At 33.6% G+C, this 16,481-nt stretch overlaps 2 long non-coding RNA genes across 2 annotated transcripts in view; one reads left to right on the top strand and one right to left on the bottom strand.

Annotated features, from left to right (window-relative positions):
• LOC145542383 (uncharacterized) overlaps positions 1-16,481 on the bottom strand; it is a 158,441-nt gene that overhangs the window by 20,214 nt on the left and 121,746 nt on the right. The window lies entirely within an intron of this gene.
• Positions 296-16,481, top strand: part of LOC145542382 (uncharacterized) — a 40,487-nt gene continuing 24,301 nt past the window's right edge. The window contains exon 1 of the long non-coding RNA XR_014079819.1: positions 296-550. This is a non-coding gene — a long non-coding RNA (uncharacterized LOC145542382). The remainder of the gene's footprint in view (positions 551-16,481) is intronic.

The following is a 16,481-nucleotide window of genomic DNA, read 5'->3' as shown; positions in this document are numbered from 1 at the left end:
CTGCTATCTGTAGCAGGGTCACTCATGCAGCTGCACCAATCTGATGGATCTACTGCACCTGGATTTTTTAATAATTAAATTTATTTATTTTTAATGAAAGGAGAATTGCTTTACAATATTGTTTGTTTCTGCCAAAAACCAAAATGAATCAGCCATAGGTATACCTATGTCCCCAGTCTCTTGAACTTCCCTCCCACCTCCTTCACCAGCCCACCCCTCTAGATTATTACATCATTAATATGGTTTGTGTTCCCTGAGTCACACTGCACCTGAATGATTTAAAGGGCCCCACTCAAGTCTGGAGAATGTTGCTGGCTGTTGGCTGGGCCACATGTCTCCAGCAGACTAGCCCTGATGTCTGGCAGCTTTTCAAGAGAACAAGACCCCATGTGCAAGCATTTATCAGGCTCCCACTTGCATCACATTTACTAATACTCCATTTTCCAATAAGTCACATGACCAGATTCAGCGTGCCAAGACCAGATTAGGCATCCCATGTGAAAGAGAATTTAAGCAAGGATCTAAACACAGGAAGACAAAATCACTAAAGGTAATTTCTTTAATATCTATTAAATACTATAAATACAAATTATAATTATATAACTATCTAATTATAATATATAATTGTATAAATTATCTATTATAATTATATAAATAGTATCATTTACCCTACATAATTGAATTAAATATATATTATATATATTGCAATGTATATTATATAACTATTTTATGTATAAAGCAAATTATGTAACATATATATATAAATATTATATATAATATATAATTATAAGAATTATATAATATAATATTTATATAATATAACATGAGTATATTTATGAGCTTACATCTTTATATACTATGTATATATTTAGTATATATCTATAATATAACATAATATAATAATTATATAATATAATATTAATACATTTAATATAGTTAATGTATATTTAAAATATGTATTTAAAATATATATTGATATATAAAACATATTTATTATATAATATATATAATAAATCTATAAAACATATTTATTATATTAATATATACATAATAAATCTAATATATACTATATTCAGCATATAATATATATTATAATATAAATAATATATAATATATTATATATTATATTATACTATATAATATATATTTATATAATAAATATAATATAGACTATCTTTATATAATGAATAAAATATATATTATATTATATATAATACATAATAATATATATAAAATAATATATATTATATACAATATAACATAATTATATATCATATTATATAATAAATATATTTATATAATATATATTATATACTTATATATATTTTTATATATTATATAATATGTAATAGAATATAATAAATATAATATATATTAGAATAATATATATAACATTTATATTATTATAATATATACTATATAAAATATATAATTATATATAGTATATATAATTATAAGTAAATACAAATAAATATATAATATATAATATGCTATATATAACATATATTATATATTTATTATAGTTATAATTATAATATATGTATTATATGTATTATAATTATAGAATATTATGGTAAATATTATAATAAATATATTATATTAATATTATTATATATTATATTAACATTATATATTATTATGTATATTATATATAATTATATCATAGATTATTTTATATATGATATCATTATATACAATTATATGATAATTAACATAATTAATTAGCATAATAATTAGTATAAATTAATTAGTTAATTAATTATAAAATATTTATCTTAATACTTGTATGATTTTATAATTATAATTATAAATATCATATAAATAAATATATTATTAATTTTTATAATTAATTATATAATTATATAATTGTCATAATTATACTTTTATAATCATAAATAATAATAATTTCCACTAATATATATTAATAATAATATATGTATTATTCTTATAAATATAATTATAGATATAATTAATTTGAATGATTAATTTATTTTTTTAAATTTATTTATTTATTTTAGTTGGAAGCTAATTACTTTACAATATTGTAGTGGTTTTTGCCATTCATTGATATGAATCAGCCATGGGTTTACATGTGTTCCCCATCCTGAACCCCCCTCTCACCTCCCTCCCCATTCCATCCCTCTGGGTCATCCCTTTGCAGCAGCCCTGAGCACCCTGTTTCATGCAGAGAACCTGGTCTGGCGTTCTGTTTCACATTATGATAATATACATGCTTCAATGCTATTCTCTCAGATCGTCCCACCCTCACCTTCTCCCAGAGTCCAAAAGACTGTTCTATGCATCTGTGTCTCTTTTTCTGTCTTGCATATAGGGTTATCGTTACCATCTTTCTAAATTCCATATATATGCATTAGTATACTGTATTGATGTTTTTCTTTCTGGCTTACTTCACTCTATATAATGGGCTCCGGTTTCATCCACCTCATTAGAACTGATTCAAATGTATTCTTTTTAATGGCTGAGTAATATTCCATTGTGTATATGTACCACAGCTTTTTTATCCATTCATTTGTTGATGGACATCTAGGTTGCTTCCATGTCCTGGCTATTATATACAGTGATGCGATGAACATTGGGGTACATGTGTCTCTTTCAATTCTGGTTTATATGTATTATATGTATAATATATGTATTATTCCTATAAATATAAATAAATATAATTATGAATATAATTAATTTGAATGATTAATTTTATTTAAATTTAAAATAAATTATAAATTAATAAATAACATAATAATTAATAGTTTTAATTATTACAATTAAATAATAATACTTATTAGTTCTTATAATAATATATAATCATATATTATATAAATATATTTTAATAATAATATAATATTAATATAATATCTAAATCTAATATTATATATTAATAATATAATATATTAATATATGATATATTAATAACATATTATATTATATTATATTAATAATATAATATAATAATATATTAATATATTTGATTTATGTATTATATATGAATATATATTGCTATATTATATATAATATAGTAATATAGTATATAATTATGTATCATATATTATTTGTTTATATGTTATATAATTGTATCTAATCATAATTATATAAATATCTAATATTTAATAGATATAAATATCTATTAAATATTTTAATTTAAATACAATTATATTGCCTATACCAGACAATTCAAGCTAAGTACAATGATATGAGAATTGTTTACTATATTGTTAAACACCCAAACATAGGTTTTGTTTTTAAAAGTACATTTTAAATACATGATAGTAGACCTTGGCATAGTATCCTGTAAAATTTCAGCTTACAAAATTAATTTTTATTTCCATGCTTGTTTTTGGTCAAATAGGGGCATTTTAAATTTACACATGTGAGCCAGATAACTTAATATCTTAAAAGACAGTCAATCATGGTTTTGTATTAATTCATTCCATTCTCTGCTTTATTGTGCTAGATGGTAACATGAAGGGTAAAGACAAAAGTGGCTAAGTGGTTAAATATAATTAAATCTTTGATTTTAGCATGTATAATTTTCAATTTTATGCAAAGTTTCCAGTTAAGAGCACTGAAAATTTGAATAGATCATCAAAGTAATCAAACATAACTCACAGCTCTTCAGAAACTCACACTTATTTGCAGATATATCTTAATTAACTTATAAGTCAGTGTATCTAAATACATAAAATAGAGTCATATTTTTATCTGCAATTTAGATTGAAGGGCTATTTTCATTTCATTCTTATACAATAAGATGATGAAGTTAATTATTAGAAAGCTTAACCTACAAAAAATAGTTTCCATTTGGCCCTGTTCTTGTGGTGTTTAAACTAACTATGTATCAGGTATTTTTTTTTTTCAAATTATCTTTGTACTTTTAAGTTTCGTTTCATTTAATGTTAGAAAACTAACAACTGGCTTTTTGGCATCATATGTTAAACAGATAGACATGTGACAGTTATATATAAACTTTAAAGAATTATGCCATTCCTCATTACAAATAATTCTTTTTATACACTTTTGAATTCTAAACTGGTTTCTAGAATTTAAATTTGGATTGCTCCTGTGAAGTTTTATCCCAAACGTTAGCAAATTCTATTTTGGTAACAGACCATAAAACATAGCTTTCAACTCCTCTGAAATCAATATTCACATTCAACTAGAGCAGAAATTGAGGGTCTTTTTTGGGGGGTGGGGGGGTCCTTTAAATTTTTTTACACAGCAGTGCCTTTAACTATTCAACATTCAATTTTGTGACATAGGCACAGCTTCCTATTTCACCTAACACAAAAAGAAAGTCAACATGTTAAAATCAAACTGCTCAGGCCTTTGAAGGGATACAACCGGGTTACTTCTTTCTAGACAAAAAGGAATCTCAGCACAATAGCCTAACATTGCTCACTGCCTGCTGATCCACAAGTTATTCATATTTGAGAGACCAACTGGCCAAGAGAAGCTAAAGACACATACTGACTGATGTGTTAAACACCAGGTGTCCTGAGAGATTTGTTGCCAGTTATAGCACTTCTTTTGAAACTTGTAATGCTAGAGGATGTTATAATTTCTTATATAAATAGGACATTTACAAATGGTAATTTAGGCAATGAAAAAAAAAGAGTTGAATTATAAATGTAATAGCCAACTTCCATGTTCCAATGGAAAAATTAGAGAATGCATTAGCAGATGTTTTAACTTAGCAGAAAATTTAAATATCAATCATATTTAACTTTGAAGTTTATGAATTAATATATTTGTATGAAATATCTATGTGGATTAAACAGACATCCATATCCACCAAGAAGGCTAACGAAAGCATGATTTTATATTCTGAAAACACATAACTAATGACGGAAAGGTGGTCCAGACACCATCTGTTCTTTGGCAGGAGGCTGACAACTTGCATCTAAAATTTTCTTCAGAGATAATTAAAAGTTAATCCTATGTATGGAATTTACTACCCCAAACTTAGGTATGTGGAAATAAGAACGCAACCTATTTTCAATGATATATATAGATTTATGTGAAATAGGTTGCACTCTTAGATGGTACATACATCTATATCTATATACCATTTAAAATAGGTTGCATACTTATTTCCACATACCTAAGTTTGGAATAATAAATCCCATATATAGGGTTAACTTTCAATGATGTCTGCAGCAAATTTTAGATGCAAATTATAGATATAGATATAGATAGGCTTCCCTGGTGCTCAGATGGTAAAGAATCTGCATGTAATGTGGGAAATCCTGGTTCAATCCCTGGGTCAAGAGGATGCCCTGGAGAAGGGAATGGCTACCCACTCTAGTATTCTTGCTTGGAAAATTTCATGGACAGAGGAGCTTGGCGGGCTACAGTGCATGGGGTTGCAAAGCATCAGACATGACTGAGCAACTAACATTTTTTTTTCATAGATATCAATATTGATATAGATATAGATGGGTTTCCCTGGTGGCTCTGATGGTAAAGAATCCAACTGCTAATACAGATGTGGGTTCAATCCCTCGGTCAAGAAGATCTCCTGGAGAAGGAAATGGCAACTCACTCCAGTATTCTTGCCTGGAAAATCCCATGGACAGAGGAGCTTGGCGGGCTATACAGTCCATGGGGTTGCAAAAGAGTCAGACATGACTTAGTGACTAAACAACAACAGATAGATATAGATATAGGTACAGGTATATATATATGTAAAGAGAGAGAGATTAAAATGTATATATTTATATCCTTATTTGTTTTTTTCAGCCTATAGCATATTAGGTACAGATGCCAGAACTGTCGAATAGAGTACTGGTGATTCAAGCAGAGAGGAGGGCATGCTAGAATAAATTCCTACATATCACCAGAAAGCCCACCAGTTGACCAGGTTCTCTTTGAAATCTCAGAGGATACTTTAATAAACAATTAGAAATGAGTAAGGGTGGTACTGCATGAGTGAGAAGCACAGTTGTGACTGTCCTTTGCAGACAGCGGTAGACAGTAGATGGACAGCAGGGAACTACTATGATGAAACTGGACTAATTAATATGATTGGTAATGACAGGCTTCTGGAATAGCAAGGGTCTTAAGGAGGTGGGTAACCATTAGAGGCAAGTGGACATAATTACCACAATGGAAGTAAATTCAAAATGATATTCATTGAGCTGTGACTTATGGATTCTTGGCCATGGCTCATAGACAAATGCATTTCTACAGTTCCCTGCATATGTAATAGGTAGGGTCATGTTATGTAATAGAAGACAGGCATGAAAATGCCTGGATCCAAGGGGAGAGAATGGGATGATAGTTGTTTTTACATCTAGTGTTAACACTAAAGAAACATTTGCAGCCCCTGCAACTTGAGAAGAATGGTAGTTTGGATGGTCATTAATGAATGTCATGTTCACCCAACCATGGAAGTAGATGTAGAAAAGTAGAAGTGGTTCATAAGGGTGACTGGAGTCTAGGTCAAGTGGTAAAGAAAGAAGATTATCAATAGTAGCCTTAGTACCAGCTGCTGTAATTTTTCTCCACTAAACTTCTGGTTTTCTAGTTGGTTTTTCATAAAGTATAAACAAGGATCACCCTGACAAAGCAGCCACAAGATGTAGTGAACTCAATGTAAGACATGCATAAATCTGAGTGGCATAGGAGTGGACTGTAGTAGATGTTCTCAGGGCACCACTTACCTTAGACTTGACCATAATCAGTGTGCTCTAGACAAATTCCAGCTGAAAGTGTCTGCATCTCTATGAGTAAAGCCCATTCTGAAAGTGCTGGGAGGCTGCCCTGCCTGTTTGCCAGGAATTTTACTACCAGAAGCAACCTCAACAATGACTATCAGAAATTGGTTATAAATGTCTGATCATTCTCACACTCAGGTGAGAAGATTCTTCTTTAAAAAAAAGGGGGGGTTATTGAAATGTAATTCATGTACTTATTTAATAGAGACATAATTTACTGTTTCAAGTGATAATTTAAAATGTACAGTTTGATTTTCTTATAAGATGTGTCTACTGGCAACAATTCCTTTCAGTTTTTGTTCATCTCCAAATGCCTCTTGTTTTCACTTTAGAAAGAGAGCTTTGCTGAATATGGATTCATGGTTGACAGCTTTTTTTCCTCCCTCTGAGCACGCTGAATACGTCATCCTACTGTCTGCTGGCCTCTATTGATTCTGAGGGGATGAAACCTGTTAATCTAATCTAAAGGGCTATTCTTGAAAATGACAGCCTGATTTTTCCCCCCAGCATTTTTACTATGATGTGACTGTCAATGGATTTTCTTTTTGTCTTACTTGGAATTCATTGAGATTCCTGGATGTGTAGACTATTGTTTTTAAGTACATAAATGAATGAATTTAAGCCATTATTTCTTTGAAAATTTTCTGCTCCTTTCTCTCTCCTTTCATTCTCGTGCTCTCATTATCTGTGTACTTAATACTATCCCACATTTCTCTGAGGCTCTGTTCATTTTTCATTCTTTTTCATCTCTGTTCTTGGGATGGACATAATCTCTATTAATCTATCTTCAAGTTCAATAATCTTTTCTTCTGTCAGTTAAAATATCCTATTTAGCCCCTTTAGTAACTTTTTAACTTCAGTTATGTACTTTTCAATTCTAGAATTCACATTTGGTTCTTTTTTTTTTCATCATTTCAATCAATTGCTATTCTCTATTTAATAAAACACTGTCATATATCTTCTTTTATTTTCTTTAATCATGGTCTCCTTTATTTTTCCAATTATATGCATAATGACTACTTTAAAGGCTTTGTCTGTTAAATATGACATCTGGCCATAGGCAGTTTTAGTTCCCTCAGTTTTCTGGGCTATGGGTCATTACTTTAGTATTTCATTGCATGTCTCAGAAATTTTGTTGGAAACTGGATATTATAATATTATAGCAAAAGTGGATGCTGGTCACCCCTCGTTGGGACTTGTTATTGTTATTTGTTTATTAATTTGTTTAAAGTTTGGATTATTTTAGTGAAATGTATATTCTTCCTAGAGTGTTAAGCTTTTGATGCTGCTACTCAGAAGGTAAGCAGTAAAGAATATGCAGGAGAAACAGGAGACATGGTTCAATCCCTGGGGTCAGGAAGATTGCCTGGAGAAGGGTATGGCAACCTACCCCAATATTCTTGCCTGGAGAATCCCATGGACAGAGGAGCTTGGTGGGCTATAGTCCACAGGGTCGCAAAGAGTCAGACATGACTGAAACAGCTTAGCACAGCACAGCACTGAGAAGGTACAGCTTTAGATATATGCACAGTTACACTGAGATGATGGTGAGTTTTGCAGGGCTCTCTCTGATTGTCCCTTTCCCTGAGAATATTAAGTTGCTAAATTCCATTAATTTCTAGCTGAGTACTCTATTGTCTTAAACAATGCATTGGGGCATAAGTTGCTCCACAAATTAAAATTAAAAACCCTGGGCTCCTTTGAAAGGATTGACTCCTGAGGTCAGTGTTTGAAATTTGTTTTGATCCCAAGGGGGCTCCAACCAGCTGTCTCTTAGATTCTCTTGGGCAAACTACTAGTCTAGCCTGTATTTCCAATGAATTTAACAATCTCCTCCAAATCATCTTTTACAACTACTTCTACTATTTTGGGGAACACACCAAACCTTAAACACTTCCATCAGGAGTCACAAATGAAGTCAGTCCCTTTGAAAAGAGATTAGGAGCTACCAGTTTTATAAGCTGTGTCTCTCCCCAGGAAGATTCTGAACCATGACTCTGGAGCTGGGCATAGGGACAATCACATACATCTGTATGAGTGACACCCTCCACTTTAGGACCTAGTCCCTAGTTGGTGGGTATCAGGGTCAGGTGGGAAAGTGCAGGAAGTAGCCTCACACCTTCTCAGATTGCCTCTCCCAATGTAGAAATTCATGAGCAAAGACAATTGAGTCCCCAGTATTCTCAATGGCTCCACACCCAAGGTATGGTCTCTGTCCTGCGTGTGGGGTAGAACAAAGGAGGGAGCCCCCCTCTCAGCTGTACTAATCCAGAGCTTAGGTACAACAAAAGTACCTGAGGCAGGATAAGATAGCCTTTCTTTCTTGGGAGATGGGGGAAAGGGGAGCACTCTATTCTCGACTGCAACAGTCTAGAGTAGAGTTTCCACCTCACTGAATTGGAAAGGAGGAAGAAGAAAATAGGTCTTGGTTCAAATATCGTTTACTCTCCCTATTCTTACTGAACTTTAGTAGCTTTTCTTGAGCAAATTTTCATCATTTTCTGCATGCCCTTGGAACCATTTCTAGAGATCTAAAATGCTTGGAATTTTTTATCATTTTTGTGAGTTTCACTGGAAAGTAAGACCACAAAATTGCTCACATGATCATACCGAAGTACTTTCTCTAGGTGGGATACTTCTAAGGCATGTGTTTTACACCATTTCCTGATCACAGTCTGGTTGTACACAGGGGTAAGTGAAAAAAGTGAAGGTGCTCAGTCGTGTCCGACTCTTTGCGACCCCATGGACTGTAGCCTAACAGACTCCTCCATCCACGGAATTTTCCAGGCAAGAATACTGGAGTGGGTTGCCATTTCCTTCTCCAGGAGATCTTCCCAATCCAGGGATTGAACCCAGGTCTCCCGTGTTGTAGGTAGATGCTTTACCATCTGCACACAGGGGTAGAAGACTTAAATATCACCCTTTGTTGGTTGTTTTCCCTATCCTGTATCGCTTCTTATTCCTCTACTGGTGGTCCTTGAAAGTCTTCAATAAACTCCTCACTATTGAACCTGTATCTTATGTTCTGCCTTTAGATAATGCTAAACTGAAATCTCAAAGATGACGCTTACTTTATGGCTTCTGCAATTCAGCACTTAAAGATACAGGGATTGTGGAATAATGAATAAGATACAATGTATGAGAAAATAGAGAGAGGATGATATCCAGGGCCTACATGCAAAGATTTGACTTAGAAGAGATACTTCCTCTATTAAAGCAGGACAACAAGAGAAAGAAGGGAAGAATGGATGCAAATGTATGTACATGTTTCCATTTGGTGGCAAGATGGAGATGATTTGAGTGAGATGATATTCCAATACGGTATTTATACTTCTAAAAGTCCTTTACTTCACAGACTGCTTAAACACCTTAGAAATACACTTACTTGCTAAAATCTACAAACACTGATCCTGAGGCTTCCTCTTCTTCAAATTTCCTTTGGATGTCATTGTCAAAGTCTGCCTGAGACTTCTCTTAATTACTGCATCTAAGTCTGATGTAATACAGTTGTCTAATTCATTCTTTCAAAATCTTAACAGGCTCAACCAGATTATGACCAACTCTTAGCACTGGGAACTATTTCTCCTCTTTTGGGAACACTTCTAGCTCTGCACTGAATCTTTCACATTGCTTTTAAAGTTTAACTCTAAGAGTTAATTTACTTACAACTCCTGTGTGCAGTTTCTCACTGTAGATCTTAAGCACTCACTAAAGCCTTGATGAAAAAGGCATGTGGTCCTGGAGCAGTTTAGAAAAGGGAGAGCACATTCAGTTAGAGATGGATCAAAAAAGACTATACAAAAGATAGATTTGTATTTCAGAATATATCTTGAATGATGAGCAAAGAAAAAACTTAAAAGAGTGTTTTGTGTATAAAGAATGAGGAAATCATGAAGCAAAATATATGATCGAAGAATTACAAAAATTCTTGCAAGATAGATGTCATAGAATTTAAAGAGAAAAGTCAGAGAATTGGTTTGGAACACATTATAGAAGGCCTTGGAAGAGGATGTACTTAATTTGATAGACAATGAAGGATTACAGAAAAAGATAATAATTTAGTAAGATGTCTGATTGGAGCTATGCTTTAACAAATGCTGTCCAAAATCATTGTTAATAATACCTACTATATCTATAGCTACTAGAAAGTTAAGCATGAAGTCTTTCATTATAGTCATCTTGGATCTGTGTATCCTTTTTACTTCATAATATCTGAAAATGAATTATACTACCAGACAGCACATTTTCAGATACTATCATCTATTCTGTATTGTTCCCACATAATGCTTATTCAGTCCTGAAAGCATGACTGCCTGCCTTATATGAAGCACTTTTCTTCTTCTTGCTATTCAGCTGCTTGTTAGGAACTCTGGAATTATTTTTCTGCTTGAGTGAGAATCCTTGTAGAGTTTCTGTAGAAAAATATAACTATACCTAATGGAGAAACTGTATTTTCAAACTTCATTTTCAGAGATATTACCACTAAATTTGACCTGAAATATAGGATGCAGGTGTCCACAAGTGTAACTTTCCAAGTTATAATTAAAATGTTGCTTTTAACTTATCACTGCCTCTCTATGAGAAATTCATTTATGCTATTTTTATACAGTTGATCCTTACAATATTTTAGTAAAATAGGCAGGCCAATACATGTGTTACGGATAAGTTATAGCCCTTCACAAGTGCTGTAATTCTGAATGTAAAGTCTGTACATGTGAAACTGTAGAAAGCACTCTGTACTTAGTCTTCTAGTACCTATCACAGTATCATAGCTTGTAATTCAATACTTATCTTGTTGTTGCTCCAAGGCACATCTCTCCATGATGATATTATACAAGTAAATGAAAAATTTCACCCAGAAGCATTACTGAGTATTGAGAGTACCACTACTTACTGATAGCAAAATTTGTAAAAAGAAATGTGTGTGTTGCAGCTATCCCCTTAGAGATTTGCTCAACAATATAATTGCTCTAATCACTTTTCACATTCTTCTCTGCCTAGAACAGTCTGAATTCTACCTCCAACTAATGAGCTATCCTTCTCCTAACACCATGGTTATTCTGCTACCCCTTTATTACATATAGAAATTTAGTTTTCAGGCAGAAATCTAGTCTCCTGGTAGCACAAATAAAACATTTTCTAAGGACAGGTCCTAGGAAAGCTGGGAAACTTCCAAACTCTGCAATAATGTTTAGTTTATAACCTTTTCTACTTACTCAGCCCCCATCTTTCTTAGATCTTCTTTACATAAGTAAAATGAATGAATGTTTGACAAAAGGAACTGGCAATGACTTCTTGGTTCAGTTAGAATATGTGAAGAAAGAAGAATGAGAATAATTAGAATGAAATATTTGTGCTATTTCATGGTTTTGTATTCTGTCCTTTCTTTTAGAGGTCTAAGGAGTTATAATTCCAGCATCTTCATTTAATTTTTCATTAGTAGAGAGCTAAGAAGAACATAACTGTGACATGTTATTTAATTAATTTCTGATTTGATGTGTCATTTTAATTAATTTGGTGTTAAGTTCTTTTACTATAAGGTACAATGATAAAGGTTCATATTATCCCTTTAGTTTTCCCTTTACTCTCAGGAGAAGATGTAAGAGTACTAAAGCTTTTAATACCAAAGTTTACAAGCTGATGAAAATTTAAGTTTAACACAGACTTTGTGCTACTCAAGTAAGGCACACTAGCTGAAGAATATTTCAGCATCAAATATAGTCATAGACTTTCTCAGAGACTTTTTGCTTGACAAAATAATACTATTTCTTAAATCCATCAGTACTTATCTTTCACTGAAATATTCTCTGCTTGAATAAACAAATACTCTCTGACAATATCAGAATCAAAATCAGTACTGCTTATACCAAGATTATTAGCAAGATTATTATCATTATTTTTCTCTACCCACTACCATTTGTCAACACTTTCTTCTCCCCCAGCCAAGTGCCCAGTTACTGTTTCAGAGCACTTGGTATACCAATCCTCAGAAGTCAGCCCCACAAACCATCACCAACTGGATTTCTTTAGCCCTTTCTCCTCTCTGGATCACTTGAGAATACCTCCCTTTTTCACAAAAGGAGATACTGCCCAGTTGTTAAGCGTCTCAGCTCTTTACTTATGAATTCCCATAAGATACTCAGGAATATTTCTCTCCAAAATAGTTTTTTTTTTTTTTATTAATTTCAAGCTCCAAAAGATAATGAAGAAAATTTGGCTCACATTCATCCTCATTTTATAAAATACATTTATTTTTGTGATGCATCCGTAAACTTAGGTAACTACTTTAAACCAGAGGTTAGCAAATTTTTTCTGAAGGAGCCAACTAATAAATATGTTTGTCATTGTGAGCCGTATGGTCTCTGTTATAATTACTCAACTCTGCCACTACTTAACTCTGCCATTGCAGCAAAAGCAGCTACTAAAGACAATCCATAAGTGAATGCTTGCTGCTGTATAACAATAACTATTTTAAAAAATTGATGGTGTAACAGCTTTGACCCATGGAACACAGTTTGCTAACCCCTGTTCTTAACTAGTAACACACAAGAAAGTACATTGGCATAGGGGAAAGAATGGGGTTATTGAAATCAAACCAACATGTGTTCAAATCCTGGTTCTGGTGATACATACAATTTGAGATCAATCATAATACTTTTTTGAGTCTGTTTTATCATCCATCTTTTAAAAGAAGGTTATATTCCACACCTTGTGCATGTTCTGTGAATATTAAATAAAATAAAGAACATATGTAAAAACTCTAAAGAGAAGATTCTACAATAATAAATTACAAAAATAATATTTTTATTTGTGTAAAAATAATAACCATTATTATTTTCACTTCTATTACACTTGCCTCAGACTCAGTTCCATGCCTGACCTAGGATGCTTCTACTTATATAAACCAGATACTTTTAAGCTATGCTAGTGGGAAAAGCAAAATAAACATGAGATTTAACTGTTTGAGCAGTGATCATCAATCAGCAATTTGAACATAACAAAAGTTTCATTGAATAACCTATTCAGCAGACGGGTGGGTTATTACAGTTTTCATCTTGAAAACCCATCTTAGTAAGATAAATGATATCTATCTATTATGATTGCTACATTTCTATGAGGTAATTATTCATTGAGATAATCTCCATAGTGAAAGTATTTAAATTATCTGTAAACTATGTTGAGGAGGAGCCGCCGTGAGTAGACACCCATTGTCCAAGGTAAGGAGCAGCGGCTGCACTTTGCTGGAGCAGCCGGGAAGGGATACCCCACGTCCAAGGTAAGAGAAACCCAAGCAAGACGGTAAGTATTGCAAGGGAGCATCAGAGGGCAGACACACTGAAACTATAATCACAGAAAACTAGCCAATCTGATCGCACGGACCACATCCTTGTCTATCTCAGAAAGTAAGCCATGCCGTGTGGGGTCTCCCAAGACGGACGGGTCATGGTGGAGAGGTCTGACAGAACGTGGCCTACTGGAGAAGGGAATGGCAAACCACTTCAGTATTCTTGCCTTGAGATCCCCATGAACAGTATGAAAAGGCAACAAGATAGGACACTGAAAGATGAACTCCCCAGGTCTTTAGGTGGCCAATATGCTACTGGAGATCAGTGGAGAAATATCTCCAGAAAGAATCATGGGATAGAGCCAAAGCAAAAACAAAATCCACCTGTGGATGGCACTGGTGAGAGAAGCAAAGTCCGATGCTGTAAAGAGCAATATTGCATAGGAACCTGGAATGTTAGGTCCATGAATCAAGGCAAATTGGAAGTGGTCAAACAGGAGATGGCAAGAGTGAACGACAACATTCTAGGAATCAGCGAACTCAGATGGACTGGAATGGGTGAATTTAACTCAGATGACCATTATATCTACTACAGTGGACAGGAATCTCTTAGAAGAAATAAAGTAGCCATCATGGTCAAGAAAAGAGTCTGAAATGCAGTAGTTGGATGCAATCTCAAAAACGACAGAATGATCTCTGTTCATTTCCAAGGCAAACCATTCAATATCACAGTAATCCAAGTCTATGCCCGGACCAGTAACGCTGAAGAAGCTGAACCTGAACAGTACTATGAAGACCTACAAGACCTTTTAGAACGAACACCCAAAAAAGATGCCCTTTTCATTATAGGGGACTGGAATGCAAAAGTAGGAAGTCAGGAAACACCTGGCATAACAGACAAATTTGGTCTTGGAGTACAGAATGAAGCAGGGCAAAGGCTAATAGAGTTTTGACAAGAGAATGCACTGATCATAGCAAACACCCTCTTCCGACAACACAAGACAAGACTACAAGTGGACATCACCAGATGGTCAACACCGAAATCAGATTGATTATATTCTTTGCACCCAAAGATGGAGAAGCTCTATACAGTCAGCAAAAACAAGACTGGGAGTAAAGTGTGGCTCAGATCATGAACTGCTTATTGCCAAATTCAGACTTAAATTGAAGAAAGTAAGGAAAACCACTAGACCATTCAGATATAATCTAAATCAAATCCTTTATGATTATACAGTGGAAGTGACAAATAGATTTAAGGGGCTAGATCTGATGGACAGAGTGCCTGATGAACTATGGACAGAGGTTTGTGACATTGTACAGGAGACAAGGATCAAGATCATCCCCATGGAAAAGAAATGCAAAAAAAAAGCAAAATGGATATCTGAGGAGGCCATACAAATAGCTGTGAAAAGAAGAGAAGTGAAAAGCAAAGCAGAAAAGGAAATATATTCCCAACTGAATGCAGAGTTCCAAAGAATAGCAAGGAGAGATAAGAAAGCCTTCCTCAGTGATCAAGGCAAAGAAACAGAGGAAAACAACAGAATGGGAAAGACTAGAGATCTCTTCAAGAAAATTAGAGATACCAAGGGAACATTTCATGCAAAGATGGGCTCAATAAACTATAGAAATGGTATGGACCTAACAGAAGCAGAAGATATTAAGAAGAGATGGTGACAATACACTGAAGAACTGTACAAAAAAAGATGTTCACAACCCAGATAATCACGATGGTGTGATGACTCACCTAGAGCCAGACATCATGGAATGTGAAGTCAAGTGGGCCTTATAAAGCACAACTATGAACAAAGCTAGTGGAGGTGATGGAATTTCAGTTGAGCTATTTCAATTCCTCAAAGATGATGCTGTGAAAGTGCTACACTCAATATGCCAGCAAATCTGAAAAACTCAGCAGTGGCCACAGGACTGGAAAAGGTCAGTTTTCATTCCAATCACAAAGAAAGGCAATGCCAAAGAATGCTCAAACTACTGCACAATTGCACTCATCTCACACATTAGTAAAGTGATGCTCAAAATTCTGCAAGCCAGGCTTCAGCAATACGTGAACTGTGAACTTCCAGATATTCAAGCTGGTTTTAGAAAAGGCAGAGGAGCCAGAGATTAAATTTCCAACATCTGCTGGATGATCAAAAAAGCAAGAGTGTTCTAGAAAATCATCTATTTCAGCTTTATTGACTATGCCAAAGCCTTTGACTGTGTGGATCACAATAAACTATAGAAAATTCTTAAAGAGATGGGAATACCAGGCCATCTGACCTGTCTCTTGAGAAACCTGTATGCAGGTCAGGAAGCAACAGTTAGAAGTGGACAGGGAACAACAGACTGGTTCCAAATAGGAAAAGGAGTACATCAAGGCTGTATAGTGTCACCCTGCTTATTTAACTTATATGCAGAGTACATCCTGAGAAACGCTGGGCTGGAAGAATCACAAGCTGGAATCAAGATTGCTG

This window comes from Giraffa tippelskirchi, chromosome 3 (assembly GCF_054371585.1).
Source record: "Giraffa tippelskirchi isolate mGirTip1 chromosome 3, T2T-mGirTip1v1.2.pri, whole genome shotgun sequence".
Taxonomy (NCBI): Eukaryota; Metazoa; Chordata; class Mammalia; order Artiodactyla; family Giraffidae; genus Giraffa; species Giraffa tippelskirchi.
The sequence above is the reverse complement of the archived record's forward strand: the minus strand, read 5'-3'. Positions and strand labels throughout refer to the sequence as shown.